The following is a 14,008-nucleotide window of genomic DNA, read 5'->3' on the forward strand; positions in this document are numbered from 1 at the left end:
GTCACGTGGAGGTACACTTTAGCAGGCTGACTCAATTTTATTGGATTTAATTTCCTACACCATTTACCCTCTACATAATATTTTCTTTGCCATGGTGATTTAAGTATTTCCAGCGATCTTCTTTTAGTGCAACCGCGTCAAAGTTTAAAATAACTACCAAATCTATTATCTCTGCTGCCGAAGACTTCTTAAGGGTCATGACCTCGGGGATTTTATTCCTTATGCATAAATGGGTGTGGAAATGAGTTGAACAAATGTGTTACGGTATGCATGTATAATATTACCTAACTGTAGCTTGCATACATCTTAGTTACTGTCAAGGCGTGGAAGGAAAGTTTTGGAAATTAACGGGGGAGTTATGTGTCCCTTCATAAATAAGTATCGTGATATTTAATTTCCCTCCATTGATAGTCGGTGATATATCTACGATCAAATCAAATCAATTTACCGATTATCAACCAATTACTGACTACCTTTCGACCACATTTCTTTTGTTTAGTTTTAATTGGATGATGTGAGAGAGTGCCCATCGAGGAAATCACATTGCCAAGGGTGGCGGAAAGTGTTTAAAATTTCTGGTTGGAGTATCTTAAAGTATGTTTATATAAAGTATATACATTTGTTGCGTGGCAGTCAACCGTTCAAATAGCATATTATTCACCTCACCGGAAAGCGCCACGCTCCAGATCAGACTCTTCACTAGCCTTTTCTTAAAACTCTTGCATAACGATTACTCCAGCTTCCAATGCACCTTACCTCACTCCTCGGCCATTGCTTGCTGCCCATCCCGATTCTCCATCCATTACTCTCAATGTAGTTGGTTTGGAGTTACAGATTTTTATCGAGAAACGTTTTTTGAATTTAAGATGACATACCTACCACGTTTGTCCGAGTGCATTAGCCAGAGTGGTTCAGAATACTCCGGCATCTTTTCTTCATTTATCATTCCGATTGGTAAGCATGCATATTGGTTAGTATGTATTGGCACTGGCCGCGTTTGAGGGAGTGACGGATGAAGTTGTAGGCTGGTACCGGGATAGATGGAGAGAAAGATGCATTGACGCGGAGGAAGGGTCGACCTGAGGCGAGGTTGTTGGTGTGGCAGTTTACTTCGTGGAAGTTCAAGGGAATGAGTATTTGTGGGAGATGAACGGCGGGAACTTGGGACGAGGCGGCTGAAGGTAGCAGGGGGCAAATGCAGGATATGGAAGGAGGAAAAGGTAAAAAAAAACTTAATGGCAATAAAGGGTGGGGTACCTCCTTGGAATAAGAGAGCGGCTGAGCACGGCCGTCAGTGGTGGGGAAAGAGAACAGGCACGTGAAGGGGAACTACCAGTCGGCACATGGGAGGAATGGCGTAGACTGCGAAGAATGATGGCCCAATGTGTTCATTTCGGGCTGGAAAGGGACAGGGAAATGGTGAATATATTCGCGAGCGGAGGTTCCTTCTGGTGGAGAGGACAGAAAGATCCCAAAGGAGATTTAAGTTGTGAGGGTATGGGGTAAAAGGTGGTGCCCGACTTCCATAAAAGGGTACTTAGATATATATGTATGTATGGTACCCAGTCGTGTTGAAATAGCTCAAAAAGGCATTTCCGAGTGCTAAGATTACTCCATTTTGCCACCCGAAGGCGGTCGTAAATTAAACTCGAATGCATTGGGAAGTGAAGGGGTAGCAAGAAATATTTGTGAAAATCTGTTCCTGTATCGCAAATGTAGTCTAATTTTATTGCGTCGACATAGGATTTGAATAGCTTTTGACGATATCATTCCAGCTGAAAAGATTTGACGTGTAAATCTCACCTTTTTCCTTTATCGCTCCATGTTGGTGAGACCGAAATGACTGCCATTTGCATCTGCATTGGATTCGCTGGAATTTAAAGTGTACTATGGTACTTTGCTAACAATGCATTTGTCGAGGTAAAAATAATCGCTTTTAAAATCGTGTATCAAGGGTATCATGTGTTAATCAAGAGTATCATTTAATCATGTTATTTTAAGGTCATATGGTACATGTCTCCACAATTTTAGCATCGGAATAATGTAATAAATTAATGTTTTAGTTGCTATTCTTCATTGACTGCTAGAGTGAAGTATTCCTTTAATTATTAGAAATTATAAAAGACTTAGTTTGATAGAGTAGGTACTATTCCCAGTACTTGGAATGTTTTAGAATTAGACCAGTAAGGTAAAGGGGCCAAGGTATCGGTCGTTATTTACATTCTTGATCCTCTGTTATTGTAACCAGTTTATTTTTACTTTCAGCCGTTACGGTCTTGACACTACATAATAATTAATTTAGCCCCTGGTTTTCAAGTATTATTATTACTTTACACTATCCAAGTGGTGACGTGAATATCATCCAATAAACGTTTATTAAAATATGCATTCCCTTTTCAGCTCAAGTACTTCATTACTCATATTAGAAGTACCATTGCAATAATTCATATATGATTTTCTTGAGACCAGTATTTAAAATTTTTCTTTCGGAACGATAAAATTGGAAATTTAATTTAAAAATGCTCCCTAGGTAGCCGTATTAGCGAGTAGATATGATTATGAGTGCAAGGAGCAATAAAACGTAATTATTGGCGGAAAATGGACCGTTTTGAAAAAATATTTAATTTTAGATTTGAGTGACAATATATTTATCAGCAGTTTAAGAAATGCCATTTTATTTGTTGGACAATGACGTGGTACAAAAAATGGCCTGAGAGGAATTTAAAGACATGTAATGCGCCAGTTTTTCGTGTTAAGTACAAAAGGTTGTGCGCAAAACTACAGCGTGAAATCCTTTTGCACGATATAGCCTTATTCGTCCGTTAAACAGTACACGTAAAAAGCCAATATTCTGTTGGTTGGGATGAAAAAAACTTTATGGAAGGGTTGTTATTGAAGATTTAAGTCTTTGATTAAAAGGAACCGTAATGATGCTATGGAGGCGCATAATTTTGATGATTTCAAAAATAAATAATTTAATTGCCCTTTTCAAGTGTTTGAAGGTTTTTAAAAAATGTTCTGGTTGTTATTAGGTACATTGCTGAGTTTTGGTATCGTCACTGGTTCAAATTTTCGCGCAAGTGTCACAAGCAATGCACGAAAGAGCCGCGCACTGTCAACGCCAAGGCTCGAGCGTTCCCGGAGAAGGTTCGTACTTTTGTCAACAGATGGCAGAAGCGTTCCCACATTGCGACTCCGAGTCCAGCACTGACTCAACGCTTGTCGCTGGGGGGCTTCAGCAATGGAAAGGAACGTATCTCTTGGAATTTAAACGTATTCGAGTAAGGTTGTTTTAGGATCAAGTAATAGTTTTGTATTTTAAGTTAAGTTTATTTATTCCATTTCCTCAGTACAATACACAGTACGCAATTTGAATTTTTAAAAACTCTTTCCGCCTTATAAATTGCAATAAAATAAATAAATAAAGAATCTGCTTCGTTCTCCGAGCTGGTTTTGATGAACTTGGAATCTCTAAGTATATTTTCTTGGCTTCTGAGTGCGAAATATTTTAAACTAAGAAGAATAAACGGCAGAGTTTAATTAGGGAGTGCTGTAATCATTTTTATTTTTTTTAATGAATGCATTATTTTCTCTAAATTGCCATATGAATTGTTTCGGAGTGCATGCGCCAATTATATTTTCTTTTCGTTAGAATTTCATATGCTTCTTATTTTAACTACGTATGTGTGGACTGCCACTGACAATGAGATACAAACACTACAGTCAATTGTAGGCCAGAAGTTTTTTATCGCATTTCTGTTTTCGTCGATCCTCTCCGCTGAGTGTAGATACTTCTCATTCCTATGTAAATCGCTGATAATAGTATCTACCTTTCACTAGGGTATCTGTAAGCCATGAATGCTGTACCCATTTTATAATCAAAATTTCCAAATTTCTGTTCAAAGTTCTGACAGTTACTTAAATAAAGACATAGACAGGCGTAGACTTGATTCCTTACTCTCCTTCAAGTCTCAGGTTTTTAATCGAATCTATTTTTACTTTAATGCGAATTTTTTTGTAAGGGAATGACCTCAGACGAAGGATAGTTAAGTTCCTCGGTTGAAAATGTTCTTTTACCGAACTGTATTTTTTGTAAGCATATATTCACCCATATGAGTTCACTAAGGTAACATTCTAATTTGTAAATTGAACTCTTCAAGTAAATTTAAGAGAAGTAACGGTGATATATTGACGCCATTGTGCGGTTTTCCTTCGAGAACGAGAAACATTCAATTCTCAACTCTGCATCGTGTGTAAGATCAGTGAATTATCGAAATAAATACTTACAATTTTCCACGAGTGTAAAATTTATTACGACATAGGTTCCAATGTTACTATTTCATTTTCAAGGTGTGGTAACATCGAAACATAGGTGGTTATAAAATTGCAAGTATTTATTTCCATATGAAAAAATTCCACTCCACCACGCTTGAATCTTTAGATTTTATTTGATCGGTGAATTGATTAACAGTGGAGTGCTGCGTAATGTTGTCGGATCCAACGCTGTCCAGTGGTCGGGAGGACTACAAGTTTTCGGCACAGAGGAAAACTTTTTGTATCGGATTGGCTGGTGGGCAAGGCTGGGCGGGTAGATGCTAGCCATAAAGACCAATGCCCATCGCCCCTCCCTCTTGGTTCTCGCTCTTCCTTTGGTACGGAGTCCCTCTATCTCACTTCATTCGACGAGCCGAGTCTTCCGGTTCGGACTTCGATGGCATTGTTCCAGATGTCCGGAATGGCAATATACGTTGCTTAATTCCTCTTGTACACTATCCCCTTGGCCCCAGCAGTCTCGACCGAAAACCCTCGATAAATAATGCCCCATCAAAGGATAAGGCCTGCACTGACCAAGCATAAAGTGACTTTGCCCCCAAAAGGGTTTTTGTTTCCAACTCCTAGATCTTGCCATAAATTACCTACTCTCTAAATCTGTTTCCTGGCATCGTTTCTAATGAATAGTGACTGAAATATAGAGGAAAAAATTGATGCAAGGCAATTCAGTGTGTTCTATGTTTTGCTTTCCCAAGTTTATTGACCATTTCATAATTACATGAAATATGACTCCTATTTCCGTTGTGGAATTCGTAGCGTAGGCTAGTAAATTAAACAGATAGTAAGATCCTGGTCATATGATATTTAATAATGGAATTAATTAAGATTTTTGTGCAATATTTCGAACATATCACCAGTGGAAAATGATCAGGTATTCCAAAATTTTTTGTTAGGAAATAAAGTTGCACATTCTAATTGATATAAAACTGCCTCAGTGTTATTCTAAAATGCATTTATTTGACGTATCAGTTACAATGCGTAAATAAACAGCATTTCATATTTACAAGAAGACATTTGCGAATGTCAATGTGATTTACTCCTTTTAAAATCGTATAAAATAGTGCTTATACGTTTTAGCAATTAGTGACTGAATAATGGTAAATTTTATATTTTTCTGCGTAAAAAGTGATAAAATTTCCGTGGTAAGCGGGGATATTTACCAATGCTATCATTGAATACGAAAAAAACTTTTCTAAGAAAAAATCAATTGTCTTTACCTTGACTACAATCGAGGTCCCTCGATTTTCCACCCAGTGTATTAGTTAATGCTGGCTGAGAGACATCAAAGCCTGGGTGGTTGACCCCAGGAAAGATTCCTGACTACTCTATAGTTGTTACCATTCCAAGTAATGGCAATAGCTGTCAAAATGGAGAAAGTTTACAAGTTTCATGTCTTTGAGTTGTTCATTTATGAACCAAAACTATTAGGGTGGTGGATGAGTATGTCCCAAATTGATATCATATCGGTGCAAAGTGGACCAGGGGAAAGAACCCACCCTCGTACCATGAATGTATGAAATGCTCACTTAGTCCGAGGTGAGCTTCTCTCTCACCTAACTAAACTGATATTCGGGTTTAAACACGGAGTGATATTAAAAATTAATATTAGAAGCAGATCTTTTATCTTTGAAGTAGAGAAGAATATACAATCTTCAAAGTAATTGGCAGCAAAAAAGGTGAGGAAATACTGGGTGGCATTGGCCAGAAAGTATTGAGTCCGTTATTTGTCGGATTACATCCAAACTAGGACGTGTACCTTCAGCACGTGTGATTTATGAAGGTATTGGCAAAAATTCGTTTAAGTTATGCTACCTTGAACTAGGAGATGAATATTCCACGGAATACGTTATAATAGGGTTGATGAATTACTAGGATTTCAAGAACCACTTCAAGGCGGAAATATTGGGAGTAATATCTTGGATGTATGATAGCAGATGGAAAATTCATTACTGATAGTGAATATGTATCTGTAATGACTGAATATATAGTAAAACGTAAAACCAATGTTTTTATTAGCAATGCTGTCATTATTAAAGTAAATGACGGATTTTTGGGGGGACCTGATCGAGCTATACAATTCCATTGGGTCAAAACTTGCACGTTATAAGATCAAAATTTTGAAATGGCTTCACTTTGTACAAGTAGTAGGTAGTAACATTTCCGGCAATTTGACCAGCTAAAAAGATTTAAAATATGAAATAATTTCTTACAAAGATTTTACGCCATTTTGATACCCTACAATCACACTTAAGCAAATAAACACGAATTCTCCCAATTGCACAGCATCAGCAAATATATTGGTATAGCGGTGCTTATTTAAATTATAAAAACGCCCAAATCAGGCAAGACGAAAAAAGGTAAAATAACAATTTCAATTTATTTTTCGATTCATATTTTGCCTTTTTTTCAAATAATAAACCTGAAACAGCCGTTTTTTATTCTAAAATATGAAGTTTGCCCCCACATGAATGGAAGATGGTGACAACTTCCAAAATAGGTGAGGTGACGAATAAATTCTGTGGTTAATTTAATCATTACATTAAATATTATTCGGAAAGATTACATGAAGGCGCTCGATTAGCATGCATCTGCAAAATTTCGCCCGAGAATGACATGGAAATTTTCAACAAAATGTCCACCTCGTGTATAAACGTTCCCAGACCCTACTGTGTTGTCATAGTCCGTGATTGTATTCCTCATGACTTTGACGTTGTGATTCTGAAGTCATTTGAATTTATGGTGCACAATCATTTTGCATTTTACTGGCGGCCGCTCAGTGTAAAACGGAGGCAAATAGCGTTGTGTATTTGTGGATTCATGTTTGAAAATAATTAATAATGCTTCTGTGCTCAGAATTAAAGCTACGCCATTATTTACCTGAAGATAACACTAATCAACGAGAAACGCGTAGGCTTGCATGAAACCATGGAATAGACAATTTAATAGGCGTTGATAATTTATTGACTGCTATTCAATCAACATTTTTAAGCTCACTTGTTTCTTTAAAAACCGTTAAGCTTATGAATGCTTGGGCTTAGTTTTTTTCTGTGTGTTGGGGTTCCACTAAGTATTCATAATAAATTTGCAAATTCATTAAGAGCTCTAATAACTACAGATTTATTGAAGTTGTGAGCTTTTTTGTCGAATTTGTTGAATAAGGATATGAGATATTGAATTTAATACTCGATCAACTTTTTATTGAAACGAAACTTAAAAATTGTTATTTATTGTTTAAAACAGCGTGAATAACTTTCAAAATTTCAATATCCCTTTTATCTCATTTGTGTAGATTCACTAAAATCGCCCAAGAATGATTATTTGGTGTGTGTAAGTGATAAATGCAGTGCGAATTGTTCCTTACAGTGTACCAAATTTTCAAGTTTTCATTATTTATGGATACTTATTGCTGAGTTTATTCCGGAGCATCAGAAATTCAATTTAAATTAAGTGTTTAATTTTTTTAGGAAAAATAAGTAGGTATCCATTTGGGGTAAATTCTCTTTTAGTTTTGAGTTGGTTGCAATATTAGATAATAAATACCATTGCGTTACCATAGCTACAAATTTGCTGAAAAATACGGAAGCATATAAAATTTAACTAAGCATTTTCATATCATTAAGAAATATGAGACTGCTAAATGAAGATAATGGAAAGTGCATTGAGGTACAGCACGTCTCATATTCATAATTGAAGTTGATTCATGATCAAAAGAATAAAGCAAATTTTTCACCGCTGTAATATTTTGTCTCATTTATTGCGCAAAATACACTCTATAGATGCACCACGTGTTTTTGGCCCTAAAAATTAGTAACTCTGCTTAAAATCCCTCCGTTCTGGAATTTATTTTCCATTTCAAGTAAATTGGAGACCTTTTATGAATTATTGAAAGAGATCTTTGTTGTCATTTCAGGTCCAGATTCCTCTCTCTTTCTGTAAGATTTCATCTGGCCTGAGAGGATTCAAGTCCGTGGTGCCAAAGGATTTAGTCTCGGTTGCTTTGTGTCGTAGGCGAGAGGGAAGAAATTTCGGGGGTAGTGCTGCTTGTTGGTGATTATCTCTTGGGCGTGACTTTGGCACGGCTCTTTGACGGTGTGGGCGAAAGACTCGACGACGAGAACGGCTCGACGCGCACGGCAGTGTATGAACACGGCGCCGCCAGCAGCAGTGGTGGAGGAATGCATCGAAATGGTAAGTGCATCAGAGCAAAAAAAAACACGTACAAAAGATACAGCATCCCCAGGTCCATTGGCAGATGGCTTTTCCGTGTGGAAAGTACGGCTAAATGCCACCACTAAGAAAGCAGATAAAAAATTGGTCTCTTTCTCTTGTTAAGTTCATTCATGGGGTCGTCTTATTTTTTTTGTTGCTGCAGAATTTCGTGCCCATTGCGTCTTGGCATCGAAGCTATCATCCTTTTACAGCTTCCGTCTCGGATTGACCATCGGGGGTAAAAACTGCGGTGGAGGTTGGAGGGGAAATTGAAGCTGGGGAAGGGGTTGGTTGGGTGTTTTTTTTTGTGTCGGCGGTCAAGCGAAAGGATTAAAGATAAATTTTTATGCCAGATTTTACTGTAACAGATTGTCTGGAGAGTGATGGGGATGATCACATGTCATTAAAATTTGACTTGATCAAAATGAACTTCAGCGTCCTGATACCGATTTTGGATACGAATAAATGGGTTTCATAGTTAATGGGGTCCATTTATTCTCGATATCTAACAATGAAAATCTATTTTCTACTGTGGTAGTCTAACGACTATGGTCAATAAAATCAGAGAAAAAAGTTCACCATCGGAGGTCGATAGCTGTAGAAATAAATTTTTTGATGTACACTACTATCGGTTTACAGTCAAAATAGCAAAATCGGTACATTTTTACCATAGGCTCCATTGCAACCATATATTGCCCGTGTCCGGATTCTTCCTGCTTATTTTTCGACCCATCAAATTTAGGGGAGGCGTGACATCTACTCGACCGATCTATTTTCTTAAATGACGTGCTTAAAATTTGCGGCATCTTCTTAAAATTTTCTGGGCAAACGGAATCTATCCATTTTGACCATTTCCTGTATCGCTAATACGAAAATCTCACTTCAGTATTTTCTCGTTGGTTAAACCTCTGGTCTAATCAACATTTTTCTGTATGGGAAAAATGCACAGTTATGTATCACAATATCACATACTAAAAAATATTAATTATGCTGTACAATATGTACCCTGAATATTTCAAAATGTAGTAAGTTTTAAGTGAATAATACGTTAAAGAAAAGAACAATTCGTCCGGTGGCATTTATAGGCTCGACCCGGACCTTTTATAGACTGAAAGTTTTTTCGGGCTTCCTGTCAGTTATAAACTTAACAAGTTTTAGTACTTATTCCGCATCCATCACTCATGAATATTTTGACATATTAATAATTGGTCATTGTGCATACATACTACACTTTAGCAGCTATATCAATACTTAAGAAAGTCACTGCTTGATCTAGTGGAGAAACTGTAAGAACCACGTGGACATTCTCCACGAAAAATAACAACGTCCTACGTTTGAAAGACATGTTTTACTGAAGAAATATTAGAAAAAACTATAACTACAGGAAAAATTCTTTTCATGGATAGTAATTACGGTGTGTGGTGAAGTAGCTCCCTTAGTATTACTCTTGTGGGTGTTTTAGGAGCGTGACAGAGTGTATTGATGGTATGTAAGATTTTACATTTTCCCGGCGAACAGAATGTATAAATGATCTTGGGTTTTCCCGGCGTATCAGTTGCAGAAAAGTTTCTCGGGTTTTCCACCGGTTGATGTCGTCCATATCTCCCGACGTTTCGATCCGCGACTTGCTGATCATCCTCATGAGATCCTCGCGGATCGAAACGTCGGGAGATATGGACGACATCAACCGGTGGAAAACCCGAGAAACTTTTCTGCAGAATGTATAAACTTTTCTCAGGATTCCGCGCGGGTAATATTTTGTAAAATCCTACCCGCCTGTATTGGCCACGCTGTGAATTCCATCTTTATTCTGCAATTGAAAGACTGCCTACCGTAACCTTAAGTAGGTATATCATTTTTTTTTCAAAAAAGATTAGTAGCTGAAATTCTTGTATTTTAAGACTTACATAGTACATTGTTTATAGCTCTTATGCTCCAGTAATAAGTGCCCAGAAATCCAAGAAAAATTAAAATTTTGGAATCGTGAGAGCAATTATTTCTACTAACTTTAAGTTTTTCTTGTATTTATCATGAATATTATACACTTATTATGACGGCATTGATAATTCAACGTATCACGATTTGACGTAACTATGTACAGGAAGATTTAATCGAGACGAATACTTTTTGGCACATTCCATTGACCCTTATTCAATTACTTAGTTCAAAGTTAATGCACATCTTCTCCACGTTGTTTCCTCCTTGATTTACTTAAAAATGTTCTTTTAATATCGATCTTGAAGGGGTGATAAAAACTATGGATAGTCTAAATTAAAACCCATATTTTCCCGAAGCGTCCTTTGACCGGGGGGAGGGGGGAAGGAGAGCCATTCATTCATTCGTATTTTTTTCGGCCGTCCACTTTATTTATGCCGTTATTGCGTAATGTACCGTGAACCTGGTTGTGCCATGACTTCTTTGGACGGGAGAGAGGGTAGCGCTCTCGCATGCATGTAGGTATGGGGAGGAAGGGACTGGATGTTTCGTATATTGTGTTGGAGTCGGAGAAAAGTAGGAGGGATGTGTAGTAGGGGAGTGGGAGATGACCAATGGTCATAAGACGCTGGCGTTGGGTTTTGAGAAATTGAGGTTATAGCCGGTGGCGTATATAACCTCCCCCCGATTTGAAAGGCCGCTGTGTGTGGGCGTAGTTGACGTTGGGGCGGGAGAGGACCAGGGTTGGGGTGGAAGGCGGAGAAATGCAAGTGTAGGCGAGTGCAAAATATAGGGTAGAGGGGGGTGGTCAGGGGTGGACATGGAGTATAGGGTGGGGGAGTTGTCGGGGAGGGAGATTGGGGGGGTGGTGGTGGTGGTGTAAGGCGAGTGAGACATAGGGTTGCTGCCAAATGGCTAGCTGGGGTCAGTTAGGGATACTCTCTGGTGTATGAGGTCTTATTTAATCCGCCATTGGTCAAGGGAATAGGGGGAGGAAGGAGCGAAGTGGTAGACTCATTTTTTGTACCCGCTCCTCCCCTCCACGTCAAGGATGCTGCCAGTGGTCCGAGTTGTCACATACGAATCTGCCGCTGAATTTCCTCCGGCACTTAACTTTTTTTAAGGCGCACGAGATAGGTCTTGGTTATGGGAGGTCGTTTTTTATTTCGAATAAGCAGAAAAGTTAAACGGATAGGTATTTTTTCATAGCTATATGAGATTATATCTGGTTCTTATATTATTGCCTCTCCGCCCGACCCGACTCTCTGAGGAAGTTCGGATGTTATTTTGCTATCTTTCATTTCAATATTCGTTTGGCTTGGGATTGGTTTCACTCCACTACTCTGATCGATTGCTATACTTGTTCTTTCTTTCACCCAATGATTGTGATTCCATTAAGTGGAAAGATATATCCAATTACTGACTATTCATTCTCAGATACGCTTCATAGACCTTTGGAAACAGTTTTTTGTCACTGAATTAAGGAATTAAATGGGCAATATGAGTCATCAGGTGACTATCTTTCCAAACTATATGTGGGTCTTCCAACATTGCTTTTGACCAAATGTTTTCCTTAGTCGATAAATATTAATGTTATATTTCATGAATTTCCTAATTGATTTTTGTTCATGAACTTTGAAGATGAGAGAGAAAACTAATGTGTATGAGAAAAATCGTATAATTAGGAAGGTAGCGAGGTTGTAGGACTTCATAGTGCACGCTTACTTAAAAAAAATTGTCGGACATTTGGTAGTCTTTGATGAAGATTTATATATTTCAGTTAACTTACTTCGTTCAATGAATGCGAAATATCGAAAAAATCTATCGTACTATGCATAAATGTTCTCGTAGATCCTTATATCAGCTTCACATACGATAGCGATTTATATCTGCGTCATGCGCTAATCCCACACATTCCGAACGTCAACTTCTCCAAAGGAAAAATCCTCTTGGATTTTATTCAAAGCTCCATCCCCTTCTCTTTGCCGAAAGTATATTTCTCAACTTCTCTTTTTTTCTGAAATTTTTATCTGGTCTTTGGTGTCCCAATTTATTTTTATTACGCATTTCTATAGTTTTGGATGCTTCGTTTTTCATCCGTCTCTCCCTCGGTCTAAAGGATAAAGGGCAAATCCTTGCCATTCTTTTCCCCGCTTTTATCCTTTTGTTTTGCATTTGGAGAAGAGTGAGTGAGTGCATGCATCCTCTCTCTCTCTCTCTGGCGTCATCTATGGCTTGGAAGAGGGTTGCCCCGAGCCAAGAGGACTAGAGGATGATATGCGTTTACCATTACCATTTAGCATAGTGGATTTAGCGTGGCTTCAAATCAGGATTCAATATACATATCTTGTCTTCCAACTGAGCAACTTGTGTCATGGGGTATTCATTAATTTTATTCTCTCTAGGCTTCCCTTTGGAGATATTTCAACTAGCACTCGTGATGAACGCAGGCATGAGGTGTCGCATTTGTATTTTAAATTGGCTTATGTGATAATGAAATTAGAAACTATTATTTAAAGTTTAAAAGGCGAGCATATATCAGAGAGTTCAACGCAAAGCTTTTTGCAGTAACTTCGTTTTCTTTTTTATATTTTTAGGGCAATGAATTTTATAATTTTATGATCAGAGTTATCTTTTTTACAACTTCAAGCTATGTTTTGTCTTCCGTGAGAGAATCTCCTACTCTTGGTCCGAATTTGGAGGTTATAATGGTAATATTTAGTGACCAGTTTCGACGTGTTCTACGTCATTTTCAAGCTAGACTACCCTGAAAATGACGTAGAAACCGGTCGCTAAATATTAAAATTGTGTGGCAAGCACAGTGTTTTTAATTTATTTTATCATGTGTAACTTCCACAAAGTTAACTCACCTACCATCAACTTCGTTATAGTTGTGCTTTATTGATGATTTAAGTTTTCAAGCCGTCATTTATTTAACCGAATTTCTAAATCGGTGGCGTGGAATTTTCCCTTCTGTTTACAATACTTCATCTATATCTCTACCGGAAATGTGTATAATGGGGTTATTAAATATTTAAAAGAAATTGACGGAATTTTTTGATTCACTTGATCTTTTTTAATTTATTATTGTTCGTACTTGAGAATTTCAAATAATTCAAAAGATATGGAATTAAATGGAAATTTTGTGATGCAGTTTCGAGCATGATGTCTTCATATTCAATTTCTATAATTCCTAGAAAATTTCAATTTTGAAATAAAACAAATTTAAACCACTATGAAAAAGCCTTGTGGAATGGCTTAGGGTCTGAAGTGCCGTTCGAGAGAGAACCGAAATGGAAAAAAAAATCTGGACTTAATCCATCTATCGCGATGAATATACTTAAAATTGATGCCTCAAGAAGATTATGCGTAAAAAATTAAAATTAGTAGATCCCTTCTTAAGTTTTGTATTAATTTTTATAATTCATTTTATTTATGTATATAGTTGTATTCTTTGATACACTAATATTCGCGGGCTAGTGTTCTCCTTTGCTCCTGTAGTGTATTTACTATTTTAATATCTCTTCTATTA

This window comes from Ischnura elegans, chromosome 3, assembly GCF_921293095.1.
Source record: "Ischnura elegans chromosome 3, ioIscEleg1.1, whole genome shotgun sequence".
In the NCBI taxonomy this organism is placed as follows: Eukaryota; Metazoa; Arthropoda; class Insecta; order Odonata; family Coenagrionidae; genus Ischnura; species Ischnura elegans.